Here is a 10,000-nt window from a genome sequence, read left to right on the forward strand (position 1 = left end):
ACTAGCAGGGAAGATTTTTAAATCAAAGGAAAATTTTTTCCAGTGCAACAGCAGAAAGATTCTACATGAAGAAAACATTTTCAACGGAACAGCAGAAAGATTTTAGATTAAAGAAACCATTTCGGACAGAAGAGCGAAAAGACTTTAGTTAGAAGAAAACAGACACATCAGAACAGCAGAGATTTCAAGATTACAGAAAACATTTCTGAAAGGAACAACAGAAAGATTCTAGATAAGAAAAAATCGAACTGATCAGCAGAACACTTGCATTCCATAAAAACATTTTTCGACCGGAGTAGCAGACTGATAAATGCAACCATTAATCTGGAAGCCCTATCACACAAAAAGGTTCATGAAAAGCATTGAAACCCTCCGAAAATTCAGGCTTTTGATGAACGTACGCTCCAGCTGAAAGAGTAAATCAAAATCCTGAGTGGGCGCATTAAGTGCTTCCTCACGAGAGAGAGAGAGAGAGAGAGAGAGAGAGAGAGAGAGAGAGAGAGAGAGAGAGAACATATCGGATGTTGTCATGGCAACCGTTTCTATCAGTTCACAAGCACTGACACAGCATCACTCATTTATTCCTTTCCTGTACACATTTCCTCTCTCTCTCTCTCTCTCTCCTCTCGAGATACTTAGAATTATGGTTTAAATAGTCTCTCCTGATCTCTGCCTGACCAAACAGTCTTTCACTCTCTTACTCCGCTCTTTCTCAGCTTGAAATGAAATATCTAATATTAAATTGTCTTGCAGAGCTTTTAATCAAAATATCAAACTTTTTCTCATTGACACCGTGTCAACGAAGCATTTCACTACGTCCCTTAATACAATATATTCAATATTCACTACTCCGTCTCCATACGCCCAATTTGTTCAACCACCTGCTTCCACATTCGCCGATCTTTTTTTTTTTTATTTCCTGTTAAAAGACTTAATAATTTTTTTTTTTTTTTTTTTGGGGAGGGGCTTACGAGTGAAAAACAAACCATAAAACCCGCGTATGAAAACAACGAATGCTGGGGAAAAATGAAGCTAACATCAACGTCAAGTCAGCAAAACTGGAAGCAATCAAATGCAACCGCGGCAGTGGGCCAAGGAACTTCCAGGCGAAAAAAACACTGTTTCGATGGTACCTTCTCTTTCCAGCATTCGTTGCAGAGTCTCGGATGCATATCGAGAGAGAGAGGCGCGCATTCAAAGTCAAGTCTACATGTACAACGTTGCGACAGAGAGAGAGAGAGAGAGAGAGAGAGAGAGAGAGAGAGAGAGAGAGAGAGAGAGCGATTCAAAGTCAAGTCTCTGCATGCACAACGATGTGAGAGAGAGAGAGAGAGAGAGAGAGAGAGAGAGAGAGAGAGCGCATTCAAAGTGGGTCAAGTCTTACATGCACAACGATGAGAGAGAAGAGAGCGCATTCAAAGTCAAGTCTTACATGCACAACGTTGAAAGAGAAAGAGAAAGAGAAGCTAAGGTATTCTTGAACTACCAAGATGGTAGTTATGCATAACAGATACCGTGCTTGCTACAGAACGATTTGTTCACCGTACAAAATAAATAATTAAGTAACTTCTCCATATCGGAACGGTGAGTATGGTTTCTGCTGTCGTGTCAGCAACGCTTAGGAGAGAGAGAGAGAGAGAGAGAGAGAGAGAGAGAGAGAGAGAGAGAGAGAGAGAGAGACAATGTCATCTGTAACCACACTCATTACTAAATACATGTTATTCATTATTCCATTTCCAGAGAACAAATAAACACAGGATTACCAATCTGGTTGTTTTGAAATGGTTTATCTTACAACAACAACAACAACAACAAACAATAACAACAACACAATAATAATAATAATAATAAAACAATATGTAATAATAACTTCAAGTCAATCTGAAATTGTAAACTCTGCAATGCATCAGTAATTTACACCATATGGATGAGTGCCCATTTTGAATAATAATAATAATAATAATAATAATAATAATAATAATAATAACGAGGTCAATTTGAAATTGCAGATATCTGGTACTGCAACAATATTTGACTCCATATGAATGAGTGCCCATTTCGAATAATAATAATACAATAATAATAATAATACACACACACACACATTAATAATAATAATAATAATAACAAGTAGGTGAATCTGAAAATTGCAAACCTTCGCCATTTTCCTCCATATGAAGGTGTGTCATAATTTTGAACAAGAGTAATAATAATAATAATAATAATAATAATAATAATAATAATAATAATAATAATAATAATAATAAGCAATACAACTGTGAGTACAAATTCGAGTTTTCCTCCAATAATCGCACAGCAACCTGCTTTTTCCCGTCCAAGATGAAATCAGTTCTATGATCACGAAATCAGATGACAAATTCTCATTCTTCTCCTCCTGAGCTCAGGGCCCTCATACCCTCCAAACACGACGTTCCCATTGCCACACTCCAAGTAAAAGGCTTAAACACTGCGCATTAATTCAAGTATGACATTCAAATTCACTGCCTATTTAATATCTAATAAGTTTCGCTCTTACGCACTCCAAATAATGAGCCCCATTATCTATAATGACGTATTAATCTGTTCCCGTTCTCGTCGATGACCATTACTGTTGTGAAGAGGAAAATTCCGGTCTTGCATCCTACGCATTGCCTTTCAGTTTAATGCACTGACATTATATCTCGTTATAATAATGATTTCAAATACACACACACATATATATAAATATATATATATATATATATATATATATATATATATATATATATATATATAAAAACATAAAATGTTTGTGAATTTATATATACATAATATAATATATATATATATATATATATATATATATATATATATATATATATATATATATATATATATATATATATACAGTATATATATATACATATACATACATACACTGTATATATATATATATTTATATATGTATATAAATATATATATATATACATATACATACATACTAAACTATATATATATTTATATATGTATAAATATATATATATATATATATATATATATATGTATATATATATCTAATATATATATATATACATATATCTATCTATCTATCTATCTATCTATCTATCTATATTATATTATATATATATATATATATATATATATATATATATATATATATATATATATATATATATATATAGAAAGAGAAAGTATTATCATCAACTTTCTCATACGCAGCGCCATCGAATTAGATAGAAATCAAATACTCGTTGAGCAGATGCGTTCAACAATTCAGGTGGACAATAAGCTAAACAATGTAAATGGAAGAAACGTCTGCGTGGAGAGTACGGTAAAAAAAAAGCAGAAAGAGAATGAAAAAAAGATAATCTGCGACAGGAAGGAAGGTGTTTACGATTTACTGAAGGGGTAATAGAAGCTGTGGACAGTAAATGTAGTTCCTAGTGGAAGACGAAACAGAAATGGATCCAACATACAATTAAATGTAAAGGGCAATAATAGGTCACAATGAGGTCTGGTCATAAGAGCAACGAATGAGTAGTACATCAAATATGACATGGATATGCCTTCATGGCCGATAAACATCTGTGACTGTCATTAAATCACGGCGAGAAAAGACTGAATTAATAAATTAGCAATTCTCAGAATAATCGCCGCGAACGTAACTGCAATAAGGGTGCCGATTTGATAAGGAGTCTACTTATTAAAGCAAAATTCGAACAATATTTACTTCACATTAAAACTGAAATACGATAATGCCCACAGACTTCATGATATAAATCTTCACTGTGCTTGAATCTGGACTGCCCCCCAACCCCATCTCTCTCTTGTTTTATCATTAATTCCAACAATATATCTCTTTCAACGTACATGGATCTCTCTCTCTCTCTCTCTCTCTCTCTTACTTGATCATTAATTTCATGTGTGTACATCTTTCAACGTGCAAGGATCTCTCTCTCTCTCTTTCTCTCTCTCTCTCTCTCTCTCTCTCTCTCTCTCTCTCTCTCTCAAGTAGTTACTAATCAGAAATCAGCCAAGCCTCCTGTTTCCGGGACCTCATTTTCATCACAGCGAGGGGAGAAAATTAATTTCTCCGCTTTTTGGGGAAAATGGTCCTCGCGCCATCGCAGGTCAAAATAAAAAAAGAGTAAAAGAAAAAGAAGCAGTAATGGGTAAGTGCTGGATGGGGATCATGGAAAGGTTAAGGGTGCATTTTCAATTTTAAAACCAGATTGCAGCCTGGAGTTCCGATCATACAGAGGGACTCCTTCAAGGACTCGAGCAAGAATCCAATAACGACCTCAGCACGCACCGTTTAATATGAGGCCTCATTATGTAGCTCGCAAAACCGCTACATTTTACTGCAAGCCTCGGTTAAAGTTTTGTTAATCCTGCGCTCTCACGGCAAATACCAGACAATAATAAAAGGAACTGGACCAATTTCGGCTTGCTCATACAACTACTACAATACATTAATTAATTTGCTGCGGATAAATAACTGCCGCCCAAATTCGAGAACAAAAAGTTCTACCAATTCATTGGCTTAGCAATGTAATCATTATTGATATCGGAACTAATCATACCAGTATTTAGGTCAGTGATGACAGAGAACTGAAAATGAAAAAGGAAAAGAATAATATTAACGCATTTGACCCAACAGCTCTGTATAACAGAAAATGACAAAGCCCTTGGCGCAACGTTGCGCTAATCAGCGTAGCCATTGGAAACAATACTGCTCAACATTCACAGATGAAAAGCGATTTTGTATTTTCGTCATGAACGAATACACGAGAAAAATATAACTGCACTGCGTTCATTTTTTCCTACTCCAACAATACCATTAGGGAAGTAAAGTCGTTCAATGGTCGTGCATGGAAATGATTTGTACCTATCATTGGTGATAAAAACATCTCTATTGTGTCAATGGAAAATCCTAAAATTAATCATTTAGAGGAATAACAAATGGACAGTGCATGATTAATTGTAATTGTTATTAAACGCATCCAGAAGGGAACGATACTGTTGTTGGTTAAGCTAATATCCAGAATTTAAATATCTTAGGCCAATACAGAAAAAATGACATTAGGAACGCAATATCGAGGTTCAGATGCCATGTATTACTTCTGAGAAATATATTAGGATGACTGCATCTGGCAAATAAGTAGCCCTGCTGTTCTTGACAACAAGATTTTTAAGAGTTTTTGTATATTCTTAAAAATATATATATATATATATATATATATATATATATATATATATATATATATATATATATATACACACATATATATATATATATATATATATATATATATATATATATATATATATATATATATATATATATATAAAACCTTTGACTCACTGTGACCAAATCCTGCCCTCTGTACATGTTAAACAAAAATCTTGAATCTACAGTACACACCATGTAGGGAAGCTTTTGTCGTTTCTGGTCCTGTAGTTCTTGAAAACCATTTGTTTAATGACCCCTTCCATTTAATACTATTTAGGCAAACCTGGAATCCCTTTAACCAAGAATGCTTTGTTCCACGTTTGGCTGAACTGACCCAGGTGTTCTGAACAATTTGCACACACACACACACACACACACAAAAATACACACAGGCGCTGGACACTGATAAATCGCGTTCATTTAAGATTTTCCAGTTTAGATAAATTGTAATGGGTTGAACGTTATGTTTTGAGGCCTGGCGTTTGCTATCGAAATTCACCCAAAATTCAATATCGAATCGGCATGACTAAATTACTTTACTTTTTCTCCTTCTTCAAAAGAAAAATGACACCATAATTTCAAAGACTACCTCATAATCACACGAATACACTCAGTGCAGGAATGACATAATTGAGAAAAGCTTAGCTTCCAACCCCTATCTCCACTTCCTTATTTCTAGCCTTTTATCCGAACGCTTAGGTTCTTTCTGTAACTAATGGTGCTGCATTCACCCTCTCCCACTTCCCATTTCCAGCTATTCCTATTTCATTTTCCTTTTCTCTTAATAAACTTGCCTTCTAATAAATTCCCGTCATTTCATTTTCACTGCGTTCAGGAAGCATTAGCTCCCTCCTGACCTTCTAACCTTTAATCTTTTCCTACACTAATAAGGGCGTTCTTGTTCCTCCCACTCAGACCCCCTGATGATTTAGGCTTCTGCCATTTTCCTCAACCTTCGTTTGTCGTTTGCTTTCACTTTTGTGTCGGATTAACTGTTCGTTAGTTTCGATAAATTTTCTGCCGCCCTTGCCATGCTAAGCTTCTCACGGGGTAACTCCCAAATGTTTGAGTAATTAAATAACTTTGAAAAACAGCAATGGGAGAAATTCATCCATAACGGGTTAGGCAAGAACTCAACTATGCAACTTACAAATCCAGTAGTCTGTTGGGCAGTTTCCCCTTTTGCACAAATATATAACTTTTCTAACCCAAATGAGGTCTCTTTTGACATTAGAATGAAATTTCTATTCATAAAATGATGTTCTTATGTACAACAGGAGCTTAGCACCTTATCTAGCAGTGGTTTCATCCTAAAAACCTTGAGGGTGGGGCTAAAAAAAAATCTCCCAAAATCTGACACCCTACAAGGAAAGATGCGCTGATTGTGAGCAGTGCTACTTGTGGACTACTTGTGAAGTCGATCGGCTGTGCGTTTGGTGGGTTGTGGCATTACTTACGGAAAGGTGGGCGGTATGTCTTATGGCTAAACTCAAATTTGGACACTGTATTTCCTAAGGAATTCAAAAGAGTGGCAGTATCTGCATTAATGACCTAACAGCAGGAGATTGTGACCTTATCTCTAAAATCAGAAGAATTTTTTAGAGTCATGGCGACAGAAATTCAAAATTCCTAAAAATGTTGTTTCCGTGGAGTTACACGGCGATTATACATGTTGTTCATTTCCCAAGAACAATAGTGGTGAAATAAGCCCAAAGTCAATCGGTTTACAATTAGTGAGTAGAAGAACTTGAATCACATAAACAGCTGATTACCTTCTAGTTTTCCAGGGCTGTGATGTTACAGCCAAGAGCAAATCACGAGCTGTTTTCGGCAATATTTACTGAGAATAGATATGTCCTAACTCAAAAGGGGTAAAATGGATGTGGTAAATCCGCCCTCAAAATTATACAATGCGGGAACATATTTTCTACCGCGAACAAATTAGCTAAAAACTAGCTTCCGCCTACAAATTAAATCTACCTACAAAGATTTAATTCACTCCGCAAAATTAAGTCGATCACACAAATCACGACCAGCAAATTAAATAAACAATAAATTTGCAGCAAATTAAAACCAATAAATTTGCAAGTACCCAGACATTTCATTCAACAGGGTAATTCAGCTCTGAGAGGTTATTTCTCATGCTATCATGCTGCAAATCGAACTGAGAGCAGTTCCGACAACGGCAGCAGCAAAGCAAAACAAACACTGTAGAGAAAGCCTTCCAGGTCATAAACATTCATTTGTTTCCGCATAACAAAATATTTGCAAACCAGCAGGGGTCACGATTATCATTATAATGAGTAAACATTCAAATGAAACAAGCTTAAAAGGTCGTCAGTTTGAAAGGTAAGCTCTCGCGAATATAATGTCATTACGAAACAAGAAGATGAAAAAGAGAAGAGAGACTCGCAGACAAATAAATATATGTGAATCAACAAAAAGATATATATATACATAATACATCAATTAAAGGTCAACTATGTGCACACAGATAACCCTGCGAATTTAGGACATTGCTATACACTGAAGACATAATAAATAAACAAGCTTAACATACTGTATATTCAACAGGAAAAATGTTTGCTTACCTGAAATCAAATTTTCAAACAGTCTCTCTCTCTTCCCATGGAGAATGAAATAACTGAGGTTAAAACCTAAAAAGCTCTCCCTCTGACATTTTAGCATAGTACAATTTTCTGAAGTTTTCCTTTCTTTTTACGCCATAACTTCCAACAGCAGTTTAATTCATTTTTTTTTACTCAAATTTTCGATTTCTTATCTTTTCGTCACTATATTGTCTTCGGGCCTCAAATGACCCACAACCACTTGCACAAAAATCGTCGTGCTCAAGATTGTTGTAATTTTCAGTAACGCTTGTTTATACACTGCATCAGGATTGAATCTTTCATCAGGATTGAATCAAAGTTTGAGCAATGATGCTATCCTTACTATTCTCTTATCTCTCTCTCTCTCTCTCTCTCTCTCTCTCTCTCTCTCTCTCTTCTTTCTCTCTCCTCTCTCTTTCCTCTCTCAAAGGTTTGAGCAATGATGCTATCTTACCTATTCTCTCTCTCTCAAAGGTTTGAGCAATGATGTTATCCTTATCTATTCTCTCTCTCAAAGGTTTGAGGCAATGATGCTATCTTACCTATTCTTTCTCTCTCTCTCAAAGGTTTGAGCAATGATGCAATCATAGCTATTCCCTCTCTCTCTTTCTCTCGCTTCCTTCCTTCTACAACTGCGTGGCTAGCTACACCTATTAGGCCAACCCTTCCCATATTTATTAAGGGGTAAAATCAGTTACCAAGACTAAGGGAACATTTCTTTCCTTCTATTGCCACATTTGGAATTCTCCTCCGCTGTTTGCTATCCCTGACATAACCATTTATCCTCCTTTTAGAAGGCAATCTAGTTTTAACGAAGTTAAACCTTTTCCTTTCCTCCGTACTCCTAAAAATGTTTCCGCTTCAACTCTAAGCAATGATGAGGACTAGGTTACTGAAATATTTCAGTTTTGTCAGTCGAGGATAATTTAGTTCTCGTTACCAGTCACAGCAAAGCCATATAGCATTCGCCACCCTAACTGAACTGGATTATTCCATCCTTAGCGTCAGGCATGATTCCTAGCGTATTCCAACTGTTCCAGTCATCGTGAAGCTGCCGACCAGTCAACCCAAATGTGAACGGAGACTGACGTTTGCCACGGTAAAAAAAAAAAAAAAAAAAAATGAGGGGCATAGTTTGGCAAATTCATTCATTGCGAACAGGAAGACTTTACAAAGGGGGAAAGAGGAATGTAGTGATATACATACATGCATAAATAAATACATACACACACAAATATATATATATATATATATATATATATATATATATATATAAATATAATATAATATATTAAAGAAAATAACTTCAGAATATTGGCAGCGATCCTTAATGTCAGAGGGAAGGACCTTTGAGGATTAATGTTACCTTTCAGACCCAGTCAGGGAGAGAGAGAGAGAGAGAGAGAGAGAGAGAGAGAGAGAGAGAGAGAGAGAGAGAGAGAGAGAGGAGTCCAGGTTACAACTCATAGAAATGCAACAAAGATAATATTCATATTCGAAATGCTGACATGCCAAAGTACCTGAATGGGAAAATGTACCAGAATAGTCAAAAGCAATTGAAAGAGATTAAACACTGGGACATGAGGCATTCACTCATTCTGGTTCCATTCCTGAATAAACAAAAGTGACGTAAAAAATATATATATATATGATAGATTCATTATTTTGCACTTTGAAAATGATGACAAGTATAACTTACTATTGCAACTGATAAACACTCAATAAGATAACGTCAAATGACGAAAAATTCCAATTAAAACTATCATTAATAACAAATAATAACAAATAATCCTGCACGCACACCATATAGCTAGTTCTCTGATTTTTACAAAATCAGACATTTGGCTTGAACCGACATGTCTAGGTCATATAACGTTTAGTGTTTAACATCAAAATAAGTTCAACTCTTTCCTCCGTCCGAAATATATGACTATCAACAATCTTCGTGCACGACATTATAAAAAATCACTGTGATTACCAGACAAGGACTACTTTTTATTTCCTTACGAGACTTTTATTATCATCCTGATTACCGGCATTACATTATTATGATCAAACTGCTCCAGTCGAGTTTCTTGCCCGTCACTTGATTTAGGAGTAAGATAATGACTATGTATTTCATCCTCCTCTCTGATTTATGTTGAGAGACACTGTGAGA

This window comes from Macrobrachium rosenbergii, chromosome 17 (assembly GCF_040412425.1).
Source record: "Macrobrachium rosenbergii isolate ZJJX-2024 chromosome 17, ASM4041242v1, whole genome shotgun sequence".
NCBI classification, from domain to species: domain Eukaryota; kingdom Metazoa; phylum Arthropoda; class Malacostraca; order Decapoda; family Palaemonidae; genus Macrobrachium; species Macrobrachium rosenbergii.